The sequence below is a fragment of the Egretta garzetta genome, unplaced genomic scaffold (genome assembly GCF_000687185.1).
Source record: "Egretta garzetta isolate BGI_Z169 unplaced genomic scaffold, ASM68718v1 scaffold560, whole genome shotgun sequence".
In the NCBI taxonomy this organism is placed as follows: Eukaryota; Metazoa; Chordata; class Aves; order Pelecaniformes; family Ardeidae; genus Egretta; species Egretta garzetta.
In genome coordinates, this window is record NW_009258301.1 from 1,446,179 (window position 1) to 1,459,451 (window position 13,273).

At 40.0% G+C, this 13,273-nt stretch overlaps 1 protein-coding gene across 1 annotated transcript in view; it reads right to left on the reverse strand.

Moving 5' to 3' along the window:
• NLGN1 (neuroligin 1) overlaps window positions 1-9,462 on the reverse strand; it is a 220,207-nt gene extending 210,745 nt beyond the window's left edge. The window contains exon 1 of the mRNA XM_009638758.2: window positions 9,411-9,462. The gene's annotated coding sequence lies outside the window, so the exon portion shown is untranslated. The remainder of the gene's footprint in view (window positions 1-9,410) is intronic.
• Between the last annotated feature and the right edge of the window lie 3,811 nt (window positions 9,463-13,273).

The following is a 13,273-nucleotide window of genomic DNA, read 5'->3' on the forward strand; positions in this document are numbered from 1 at the left end:
TGTAAAATGTCTATGAACATCAGTGTGAGCTCCTGTAGGCAGTCTGAACGCTTCCGAAAGCTCGGCCCATCTTTCTGTTCACTGAAAGGCAATTTGCCATATTAAGATAAGCAAGATTTCTGCTCGTACATGAACTGTTGATGGCTTCCAGTACAGGAAGATCAATAATTTATAAAAAGGGTGTATAAACAGCTGTCTTTCGGTAAGTCTCAAGTCCAAGTTTTCACTAAGTACCTGGAAGTTGTTGAACACCTGGACCTCAGATGGGTATTATTTGTAACCTGGTAGCCTGAAGTTTAGGGAGCAGGGGTACTTCTTACTTCACTAAATTAATGAAAAGGACTGTATGTTATTATTGGAAAAAATTGCTGCCTGGAACAATGTTTCTAAATCCCCATCCTATGTTCAGACACAACTGAAGGTTCTCAAAAGTAACACTGAATGCAGGTAAGAATTTTAAATCTTAGAAGCTCTGCCATTCTCTCAGACAACAGAATTAGATAACGACATTTTATTTTGAGTATCTTTTTAATGAAGACACTGATTTGGGTATCCCCCCCTACCCCCCCATAGTCCTATTTGCAAATTGATGCGTCTACTAGGAATACAATTTTAAATATCTGACCGCCCCTGCTCCTTGTGAGGGAAGTTGTTCTTAAGTACCAATTCAAAGCAACAGTTAGCGGAAGGATATTATATGGTTTTAAAGGATTTTTTTCTGTTGGACTGGAAAGAAATCAGCTACAGTGGAAATTTAAATATTTACATCTGGATTAAATTGGGGGTTAATCTCATTTACTAGGTACCCGAGTGTTTTTCCACTGCCCAAGTCATAGTATTCCATAACAGTTCCTAAAAATCAAGACAGACAACAGCAAGAGAGCATATGAAAACGTCCCCATAAGGAACCGTACTGCGTATTCCGATCTGAAGCCATTTTTTTGTCATTATGAGAGTATTTAAGTGACTTCCCTGATAACTCATTTCAGCATTTGAAGAAACCTCAGATGTATTGCTCAATAGTTTGATGTGGAGAAATCTTATCCAGATGCTTTCAGGTAAGCTCTCTGCAGAATTGTTTGAATCATTTCTGAAGGACTGTAAAGACAACCAGGTGAGGGCAGTTGCACTAAAAGCCCTGCTTTTTGAGTTTGCTGAAAAAAATCAGCACCGACGTGTCTGTTTATAGAAAGCCAGTTACTATTATTACTTTGATATTGATTCTAATTCAAAGAAGATGCCAGAACAGTCAAGATCAGAAATTGGATCTTCAATATTGGAAGTGCGAGGACAATCATTTATTCAAGACCAAGAGGATGATGAAAGGTTGTGCGTGAAATTGCTTGTATTGCTTTCCTCGCTCAAGCACATAGTAAGAGCTTTCCAACATGCAATTTTCAAAGTGTAAAGCTAAGGAGATTATTTATCTTCATTTTCCATAGGATGGAATTATGAGCTCCTGAGGTTTAAAATCTACACAGAGGAAAAACTCTTTTCAAATTCATATACTGGTTTCAGTAGATCATTTGTTCATAGTCTATGCTTTTTTTTTTTTTTGGATACAAATATGGAAGCAATAATAAATTATTAATCTCAGATCACTGTGTGACTGTTCCCAGCAGAAACGGTACACAGTTAATTGTATGCTTGGTGGTAGCACAGGGGGAGACTGTCTCAGAATTCTTCTTTAATTAAAATTACATAGAATTACGGAGCACCAACTGCGAGCCGTAATGAAATGCTGGTAGTACTGGCCTGTTTATCTGGAAAATAATATCGTGATATTTAGAAAGGAATAGGTGTCCTTTATCTGAGAAAGGAAGCGTGTGTTCATGAGCAAAGTCTGACATATAAAGAAGCGATTCTCTGAGTAAATTCTCTCTATACCATACTCTTGTTATTTCCTACTACTAATATTCTTGTAAAGATTACAGACAGATAAAGAAAGATTAATTTTCAGCTCTGCCTATATGCCATGTCAGAGCAGATGACATACAGTATGAAATTTCCTCACGCTGCTTTGCCAAAGTCATCAGTCTTAAGAGAAATCCCTTCTACAAAAGAAAAATTGGGCTGCTGCGTGCTTTTCGGGCAGTAATCTGGTCCTGGAGAGATCTGCAGGGTTATGCAGTATTCAGCCGAGGCTAGCGGGACTTTGGGCTACGGATTACAGAGAAGCTATGGAGCTCTTCATGTGAGGAAGAGAGATTACCACGTTTCGGTCTTACAGTCAGTGGTTTCATATCAACTGCAGCCTATAGCTCGGAATATTTGAAAGGTGCAAACATTCAGCTGGGAGAGTACTGTTTAAGTACAGATGTTATTAACTAGGGGATGCTATTAAATAATAAGATCAAAGGAAGGGAGCAAAATTCAGACCATAATCAAGAATGGATTCCTACCTGAGAGAGAGTAAGTGTTCCCCCCTGAAAACTATCATCCCTGAAAATTAAAATGGAGGAAGGACTGAGAAAATACTCTGTGAGGAAAAACCCTCTATTGGGACAAAAGTGGCAGAAAGATGCACTTTTCAAGGGTTTATTGGAGTTAAGTGTCCAACGCAACAAAGAAAATAATTGAGATTTTGGCGCTCAGGTACTTTTCAATACCTGACCCTAAATGGAGCCCCTCTGCTGTGAGGCCAGGCTGGGAGAGTTGGGGGTGTTCAGCCTGGAGAAGAGAAGGCTGCGGGCAGAGCTGAGTGCGGCCTTCTTGACACTGAGGGTGGTGAAAGCCTGGCAGGGGTTGCCCCAAGAGGGGGTGGAGGCCCCATCCCTGGGAACATTCCAGGCCAGGTTGGCCGGGGCTGTGAGCAACCTGATGTGGTTCAAGGTGTCCCTGCTCCTGCGGGGGGGTTGGGCTGGGTGGCCTCTAGGGGTCCCTTCCCACCCAAAACGTTCCATGGTTCTATGATTCTAAATGATTTGGTAAGTCTTTCATTTTTTCCTACAAGCTGCTATCCGTCCTTTCTGTGCCTCTGCTAGAATGGTCTCAGGGAAGACTTTCTCAACAAGATTAATTAAGTCACAGATGCTGATTAGCAGTTATTTGTGGAAGTAGCTCATTCTGCACAGGCCTGAAGAACTGGGGTGCAAATGTGAGATGCCTGCCGAGAAGTGTAGGTTTATGTACTGATTTAATTTAGCTGCGTACTGTACCTTTTGTTGCAGTTTATTAAGTGTTGCTTCAGTTAAAAAGCAGACACATAGATCTTTTCAAACATATATGCAAGGATAAGTGCTGTTCAAAACCCTTCTCAAATTCAACTCCGTTCTGTTTTTATTCACACAGAAGCTAAGTTTTGAGTGCTGTGATGTGTTTGGCTTTAAATTGCGAGTTTGTAAAACATTTAAGTAAGGTCTTACTGTATAGCAGAGAATGATCTTATTTATATGACATGTACACAAACTTTCTTACTACAATTTCCGTTGTCTCCTCTCTTCTGTACCTTTCTAATGCTTGTTGCATCTACTTTTTATGTCTGGTCTTAACCACATTACGGGCAATTTAGGAATGGGGCTGCCTTTTATTTTATGTTCGTTACACCACACAACAGGGAACCGGGGCTGACTGAATACCCGTCACAATTGTTGTGTATAACAAAACATAATTATAGCTTCAGTCATTTGAAGCCAATGTGAATTGGCCACATGATTTAACAAGTATAATTTGCAGGGAACAACCAAAATGGGGAAGGAAGAAAGCCTACCTGGAGACGACATATCACAAAAAATGTAATTAGTTTAGCACAGATGTCACAAGAAGTGTTTTTCTAAATGCTATAAAAAAATGGTGACATTTTGGTGTAGGATATTAAGTAAATCACGGGTTTTGAACGTGAAACAGCAGAAGAACAGTGGAAAATTTTTAGATTGGTTACTGTTAAACCTGGGGGTTCCTTGCATAGAATGTCTTCCATGAGCTTTTGTCCTAAAATATTTAAGTAGAGCATGGTACCAATCAGTGCAACTCTTACTCATTTAAAAGCCTTTTAACAGTATTTGACCTTTCAGTTCAAATCTATCAGATGCCTCATAGATGCACTGCTATTGTAACCAGCTAGTGCCCTTCTCAGTGCTAATAAGTAAACATCAATTAATGCTACCTTTTTAACATGTGATATCATAGAAACATAGACTCATAGAATGTTTTGGGTTGGAAGGGACCCCTAGAGGCCACCCAGCCCAACCCCCCTGCAGGAGCAGGGACACCTTGAACCACATCAGGTTGCTCACAGCCCCGGCCAACCTGGCCTTGAAACCAGATAAATATAAAACCAGGCGTCCTGATGCTATCCAAGTAACTATTGAACTTCTGCTAGGAGCGGCAGTGAGGTTTCGGACACGTTTTATATTTTGAAATACAGCACCCTTCCAGTTTCAAATAGAATTATCTCCCTTGTTTGTCTCTGTAGCTGTCAAACCAGTGAATCATTTTGTGCACTCTCGAACACTTAACTACCTTTACCTCAAAGTGATTTGCCATCCTGATGGAGGACTATAGGTATAGTCTAACATTTAAAAAGGCCTATGCTTTTACAGGTTAGCATCTGGAGCAGATTCTCATTAGAGTAGGACCTCAATAGCCAGGTAGGCAGTGATTTTAAATTATTAAAAGATGATGGTTAGAAATGCAAAAGCTCACAGACTCTTCACTGTACAAGCAATGCTTGGCAGTGCTAAAAGTATAACAGAGCCCCAAAGAGATGCATAAATTAAAGGTCTGTCAGAATTTTTACTCTGCACATTTTCAAGTATTAATAACATCAGCGCAAAAATTCAATATAATCTGAACTGAGGTTCTCAGTGAAAAGGGAAAAATCTCATCGGCAAAATCTAATATGCAAGCGACACTGGAATGTGTACTCGGGAGTTGGAATCACAGAGCTTACACGAAAGGGTGGCAGGATGAACAGGAATCATGACTGTGTCTATGTGCATCAGCCAACAAGTTCACTCACAGCGGTAAGAGCTGTGCTCCTCCAGCCTGGCTGGAACTCATTACAGGCTGTAATTAAGGCTGGAGCACAACGTTGCTTTGCGAGGTAGACAAATGGGTTCTGTTGTTTACTGGTCTCTGAAGTCTGAAGGTGTACACCTAGTGCCAGACTACTAGATTGTTTCTCTCCCTATTTCTTACCCCAACGGCTGAAAAGCAGATGAAACGCTAAACTTAGCAACCTACTCTATTTTAATACTAATGGAGCAATGGGGTTTGTTGGAGAAACTCCTCGATTCCGAAACGCGCTCTTTCGCGCCAATGACGCTACAGTCTGTTAAGCATAAGAAGGGATTTACAGATGCATTCTGCATCATTAGCAATTTAAAATTTGAGTAGATTTTTGTTTGTGTTGATTTAAAATATGCAGCGGACCAAGAGCTTCTTTCAGTCAATGAGGTCCAATAGCCCATGTAAGACAGAGCATCCGACTAAATGATCAGAATCATCACAGTTACAGCCTGTGAACAAACAGCAACATCTGTTCCTAATCTGTCTCCTTTTTCACAGGAGAGAGGAATGGAGAAGGGAAGAGTAGACACATCTAGCAATTACAGTGTGAGTAGAAACATCTAGCAATTACAGCGCAGACCCCACTTCCGAGGCATGTACCCTCCGTTCCCTGCTTTACCATGGACATGGTGTCTACGTTCCTCAAACTTAGCATCTGCATTCCTCATTTCTAAAAATGGAATAATAGCATTCCTCTATCGCAGAGGGATGCTGCGAGACTGAATACATTAAAACCGGAGAGACGCTCCGAGAGCATTGGAGACTAAATAAGGATTTAAGATTGACAGGTTGATGCGCTAGGTAAGGGGTGTATGACAGACTGGTGGGTGAGGAGAATTCATTTGTGAGCAATCCTTTGTGGATATTCCATACAGCACTAACTACCTAGAAGTCCAGTTCTGATCCCTGAGTACATACATGGGCTCATTAACGATTTGTGGTGCTGTATTTTAAGTCATGCTAAGGATTTTAGCATATGGCAACTAAGGGATGCATAGAATCACTGGTTTTTGCTATAGGCAAATTAAATCAACTTAAATTATTACCTTACCAAAATTAAGTCTGAAATAAGACATTAAGATTAAAATATTTTCCTTGTTTTTAAACCAAACCTCATTTCTAGACTGAGGAAGGTTCAGTTTATTCAACTGCTGAGCAACTTAAGAGTTAAATCTTGCATCTACACGAGACCTTGGTTACCTGCATGTCAGCAAATCGGCAAATCCACCACTACTATAAAAAGGAAAAGCCCCAGTGCTCACTGGTTGCAGGTGCTTTTGCCACTCTTGGTTTTGGTGCCTGCTCAAATAGCTCAATCGTTACCGAAAAGCAGGTAAGCAATTTCAAGTGTAGGCATGAAAGGGTTACGCAGAAACACAAATGCATCCAAACTGGGGAAAAGAAAAAGAGAGACATTTATGTAATTTCTGACTTTTCACATATTTCACGCTCAGAATCTGAAAACACCTTCATTTTTTAAACAGCAAATTTGCAGATCATTAACTGGTAATGTGCACTACTGCCTTTGGGTCTTTTGAAAACAAAAATGAAAAATGATCTAATTAAGCCTGGTCTACTCGTTGCAGCACATACCAGGGATCCAAGTTTGATTACTGATTCCAGTGCTTGTGCTGGCAAGGTTTGGACCGTAGCACCGTGGTGGTGACATGCAGCAGCAGATGGGAGTAGGATTACTGCACGCTGGTTTAAAATGGCATTTTCTAATCAAACTCTGATGTTTGAGTGGCACAATACAGAATACTTTCCAGGCATTTGATCCAAGAAGCTGCTAGGAAAGATCTTTCTTCAGGAAAGGTAATAATACAATGGACATGGGAGCTCTGAATTTCTTAATACAGAGACCATCCTGGGCATTTTAGAAATCACTGGACATCGTTTATGGATGTTTATGTTTATGGATTCTATGGGTGTATGACAGTTTTTCACCGTGTATAGCCCAGCTTCCCTAATATTCCAACTTCATCATTCATTCAGTTTAGTATTTCTTTTATTTTGTCCATAGTTATTCATTTGTACATTTTTATATTGAGTAAAAACTACCATACTACAAAAGGTGAAGCGTTTGAGGGGCAGCTTGGCAGAAATCTAGACAGCAAAGGTGGCTTTTTGCTTTGCAGCTTCCTTTCCTGCTACTCATACCCAAACACATATGACTTGAAGTTTGCAGCTCCTTCTGTTCTGCCTATGCACCAAGTGCTAGAGCTCCCGTGCAGAAGAGCAGGTTGACAAAATGCAGGTCAGGTCATCTGCTACTGCTCCTCTGCTGAGGGATGGTGAAAGGCAGGGCCTTAGTAGACAGGGTTTCTACCAACCCAGCAGACATTCCTGCAGCCTTCAGTGTCTGCTGATAATAAAAAATTTAAATTTGCCCTGTCTCCCTGTGACTCTTGGAAGCAGTGAAAGTCTAATTACTGCCTGCATTCTTCTATTGGCATGGAAAGGAGCACAAAACTGTCACTTGCATGCCAGAGAAAATTAATCCCAGTCCTATAAATTACAGAGATTTATTAATGTTGTAAATGTGTTTCTTCCCCCTAGCTTGACTGCTGTGTTCTTACAGGCCTTCCTCTCTCTCTCTCTCTCCTACAGTCGTCAGTGTGGGAGATGGGTTGTCTCCGACATGGACGCTTGTTCTCCAAAGACAGAGATCCCTACTCTCACCTGGCCCTACGTACTAAACTGCTTTCTGATAGCAGCCAATCTCCGCTGAATTTTAGCAAACTAAGTAGTCTCTTTTAAGTGTGGCTAAGCAGAGATGGACTCAACAAACGTTAAGCCATTAGCATCTGTCTTGGCAATTATACAGCAATTTAAGAGAGCCATTAAGGTCCACTGGATGAATAACCCAGGTTTCAAACTGTTTCTTAGAACATATCGTTAAAAGAGTAACTTTTACAATGGCTAATTCAGTATCACAGGTCTTGGAGAAGACACAAGAACGTCCCTTACGATATTTTGTCATGAACTAATGGAAAAAGGACTTGGCCTCACAGAGCTAAGTGGATCTGAATTATCATACTTAGCTCTGAGTAATATGAGAGCTTTCAAAGGAGATTTTCAGTTAGGTGGTTCTTCCAAATTTCGGGCCAACTGGTGGGCTGTCATTCATACACCTACCATACACATTGAGTAGAGGATCGTGAAACAGACATGTATAAATGTGACTATTTGTAAAGTTATTGGGTAAGAAGTTAAATGCTCGTATGCGCCTGCCTTCATCTTTTGTGATAAGACTACACGTTTCTGTTTGAGTAAAACAGTTAATGTTCTGTGTGATGAAAAATGTCTTAATTAAGAGCCTTGCAGCACACAAGTGAAGCTTCAACTTAGTATCTGGCAAAAAGAAACCCCCAGATATTAAGAGAAGCAAGTAGCAACTCTACCAGTCTTATATGGTAATTTTACTCATTGACCATAAAATATACTTTGTATGTGTTTAAGATTCAGAATTTTGAAGCGTATCAACTTGAAGGGATGAGACTGCTCAGGAGAAAGACACCCTCGTTACCATTTTCATAGCCCTGAAAAAATATCAAATCTGCATAGCTTATATTATTAAGAGACATAATTCATAAACAGAATAATATGCTTGACATTTCAAACTTCCGATTTTACTTGGTAATGGGGTTTTCTAAGGGTCAGCACGAGCAGATAGGCATCTTCATGTGCTTGTAGAAAACCAAAGAGGTCAGATTCCTTTAGATGGCACCGGCTCAGCTCCACTGAATTCACTGGTGCTGCGCAGAGCCTCACCAGCTGCAAATATTACCTACCATCATCGGGCTACCTCTCTTCTACAGGGAGGTGGGGAAGCCCTGCATTGATTTATATTTGTTCATAGACACGTAAATGCCGAAGGTTTTGTATTTGGGGAAATTCAGTTGCTTAAGAGACACTTTCTAAGAATTTGCTGTATTTTTTCCTTTTATAAACACAACATCTTGTACGTTTATCAAACTGAGATCAGTCAGTGAAAAAAGAAACATCTTTGTACTCGGTGAAATACATAGGGTTAGAAAACATGCAAAAAGGTGTACAGAGAAACTTTAGAAGAGTGTTAGTTTAAATAGTATGGACAAAATTCAGTCAAAAGGTGGGATGCAACATATCAAAAGTCCATTTCAAGAAAACAAAAACCCCTTCTTTTTAAATATCGTTACTGGTTTGTATCAAAACGTAGAACTTAACAACATTCTTTCTTTTAAAAAATTAAAAATATATATATATGTATAACAACAAGCAAGAAGACAAAACACATCAAAAATGGGAATTAAAAAAAAAAACTCTTCAAAAGAAGACAAGAAGTCAAAAAAAGAGGGGAGAAAAAAGATTTTCAGGGATCCTTGTCATGCAAATCAGTTTGGCGGCAAAAAAAATACCTTCATCTTCAGCACCGTCATTATCACCTAAATCATCTGTCTGTTTCTTTGTAAGGGGACCTAGGATTGAGAACGGAGAAAATGGAGGAAAAAAGACAATTCAAGAATATACAAGACTGAGGAAAAAAAACAGTGAATATTAAATTCCCATGGATGTTTCAAGAAAAACATTTGCAGGGAGGGAAATCTTAGTTTATAACAACCCATTTTTCATTACGTTTTTCAAACATTACAGCAAAATCTTCCCTAGGGGGTATGGCTATTAGAAACATCTAGCACAAGAATCAAAGAGTGGCCAGTGCTTTATTGTTTCTTAAATGAAGAATCAAAGCTTGTTTACTAAAAGCATACCCACCATAAACTACAGTTATCCACTTAATTTAATTGGGTTTTTTGTTGTTGTTATTAGGAATAGCAGAGACGAGAACTGCCAAATTACCTTTTGCATTTGATGCAATAAGGTGGCTAATAAATGTCTTGACAGTTGGTTAAAACAACATTTTCTGTGAAATGCTAATTCACATTTCTAAGTTCAACCATTTAAGCTCATGCTTTACAAAGATAAGCATGGGTTGGGCTTTTTTTTTTTTTATTTTGACACACTCATTACATTCTCTTTCAAATAGAACTGTAGATTCCCTTGAAACCTTTGACTACCTGCTGAGATATTTGTAAAGAAACATGAAAATCCATATGTAAGGCAGCAACAAGAGTGAAATCCAAGACCAACTGAAGACAATGATTTTTGCCATTGATTTCAATGGGGCCAGGGTTTCACCCACTGTATACAAGAGACTCGCACTTAGTACGGGAATTGAAGCTTTAGCTTGGGCAAGACACACAATATCATAATTCCTTGTTTCTATAAATGGATAGCAAGACAAAATTCTTTCATGCCCAGCACCTGTATTGTTAACAAGTATTAATAGATTCATCATATTTTCCAATGGGAAAAATGCCCACTCCTTTACTGAGTAATAAAAACATACACCAGAAGGAAAGTCAAAGGCTATTCTGAAAATATTTCCATGTCATATATTTTTACACACTTACGCACAAACAAAAGACAGTTGGAACTCAGCATTATCTTTCCTTTTTTTTCAGAGCTCTCTCATTTCCATGACATTCTGTAATTTGCATGCAAAAAAGCAATCAGTACAAACACGGGACTAAGTAACAGAAAAAGAAAAAGCCAGCCAAGCACAGAGTAGAAAACAAGAACTTTCTCATGCATAAAATAGCAATAGACAAAAACAACAACAAAAAAAAGAGATGAACAGTATGTGTTGATATTCGCAGTAGATGTAGGCAAGAGACATGCATTAACTCTTAGCACTATGAAGTATTAAAACATTTGTATTTAAAAAGCTCGCTCTAGCTCTGCTATTTTACAGGATATTAGTCATTCAGCATTAAACCTGTTGTTTATAGGCGAAATACCATGTATTTGAGTAATGCATTTAAAAAAAAAAATAATTCATAAAATGTTTGTACCGGGTGCATGGATTCGAGAAACAGAAACAACCCATGAAGTACCATGAAATTTTAACTGTGAATGTAGGAACCGGACCATATTATTGAAAACCAAAGCCGAATACCTTAATTACTGCGTCAGCCAGGAGTACAGTTTTAAATGTACTAAATACAGAACACCAGAATTATACACCATAAATTAAGCACGAGCTTTTTTATATAGTCACACCTGCAACAATCATTCTGTTTAGTACAGAGCCTCGGTGAATGCAATAGCTCTTCCCAATACAAGCCCTGGACGTAATCTTTACAATATATGTTATCTAGATAATGCAACCCAACCCAAATCCACACATTTAAATGTCTTGCTGCCCATCATTCTCATATCATAGCAACTTCACTTCTGAAAGAAGAAAACTAGACAAGTAAAAGACGTATGCAAAGAAGCAGCGTAATTTCATGGTGGGTTTTCAGCACAGTGAACAGGAAGAATGGACTTAAAATTCTAAGAACTAGGCACGTAACGGCGCTATGCACTTAATAATGGCGAGCCGCCACAACCAAAGAGAGATACATGTGCACGTTTTTCATGGCTTCTTATTTTCTTTTACATTTTTTAAAAGTCACCAGAAAGGAACAAAGTAGCCTCTGGAAAGGCAAACAGCACACATTTCTCCAAATAACTTGCACAGAGAAGGCATGTTCTTTTCTGGATGAAACCAAGACAAGGAGTGTTACGTGTTGTGAAGAGCTGGCCTATAGATCATGGCGCCAGACCTCAACAGCAGTTATACAGTGCATCAAACACCTCCACCCAAATGACCCATCTCCTACCATCTCTGATTTTACAACACGGTGAAGCATAATTGAGGCTAGCTATTAAAAATAACCTGGCTAATTTTACTATTTATACAGGTGCGAGTTTCTCTGAAACCAATAAAAAAACCCAGAACATCTTCCTCATAATCATGTTGCAATACACATTATACACAATTCCTTTTGCAAAGGAGCTGACCTATTTTTAAGCTGCCGTAGATGAAACGTGCTTTCTGATACAGCTGCGTATCTATTTCACAATCCCGGGGCTCTGCTTGCCACATCCCCTAAGCAGGGGAAACTCATCCCTGATGGGACATGTGGCAGACCCACCAGGCACCACCATCAGTATTCTGTTAAGAAAGAGAGGAGATGTGATTTCTGCCATGAGTTCACTCCAGTCTGCAAATATAACGGACCACATTCATTACATCTCAGCCACAGCTAAACTTAAGAGAAACACAGACCAAAACGCTTCAGGCAAATCTTCTGCTTCCTGGAGTTACAACGCTACCCGAGGTCTAGAAACCAACGCTGAGTTTGGTCTTCATGCACCAGGCGTGAGACTACTTACCTACTAATCTGTACTTTACTGATACATACAGGGATGCTGTAAACCTTAATTAGTGTTTGCAAATTGCTCTGCAATCCCTAGAAGAAGCATCGCCCCCAGGACCCATGGCTGCCTAAAGCCACACACAGCAACATCAAGTGGCTCGATCCTGAATCCTCAAAGAGGAAGCAGGGCTCTGAGCTTGACTGGTTATGCTCCATCTTGCCCGTTTCACGTCTGGCTGCTGAAGAAATTTTCTGAAATCACGGAGGCAGTGTTAAGAAAAGTTCTGGATTAGACTTCCACCCATTTCAGCAGTAATTCTCTTCTAATGCTCCGGATAACAGAGTACATCGACTAACAGCATCGCCGTGTCTGTATGGTCATAGAGACAGACGGACGGCTTGAGTCCTTACACAGGAAAACATGCTGAAATTGCCATCAGATAAACAAAATCAAACCTTCTGGAAAGATCCTACAAAATGTAGCAGCAATAACCTTTTTAAGTAAATCAGGACTGAAATTGCTTAGTAGGTGTAGAATTTTCATTTTCTCCAGGTTTGAATTAATATTTATAGTGTGTTGACCCTGGCTGGACGCCAGATACCCCCCAAAGCTGCTCTACCAGTCCCCACCTCAGCTAGACAAGGGAAAAAAAAAAAAACAACCACATAACTAAGAGCTCGTGGGTCAAGGTAAGGACAGGGAGAGGTCACTCAGCAAGCACCATCATGGACAAAACAGACTCAACTTGGGGAAATCAGTTTATTTCCAATCAAATCAGAGTAGGATAATGAGAAAATAAGAACTAAATCTTAAAACACCTTCCTTCCACCCATCCCCTTCTTCCTGGGCTTAACTTTACTCCTGATTTTCTCTCCCTCCTCCCCCCGAGCGGCACAGGGGAATGGGGATTGGGGTCAGTTCATCGCACGCTGTCCCTGCCGCTCCTTCCTCCCCAGGGCAGGACTCCTCACACGCCTCCCTGCTCCAGCCTAGGGTCCCCCCACCGCTGGCAGTC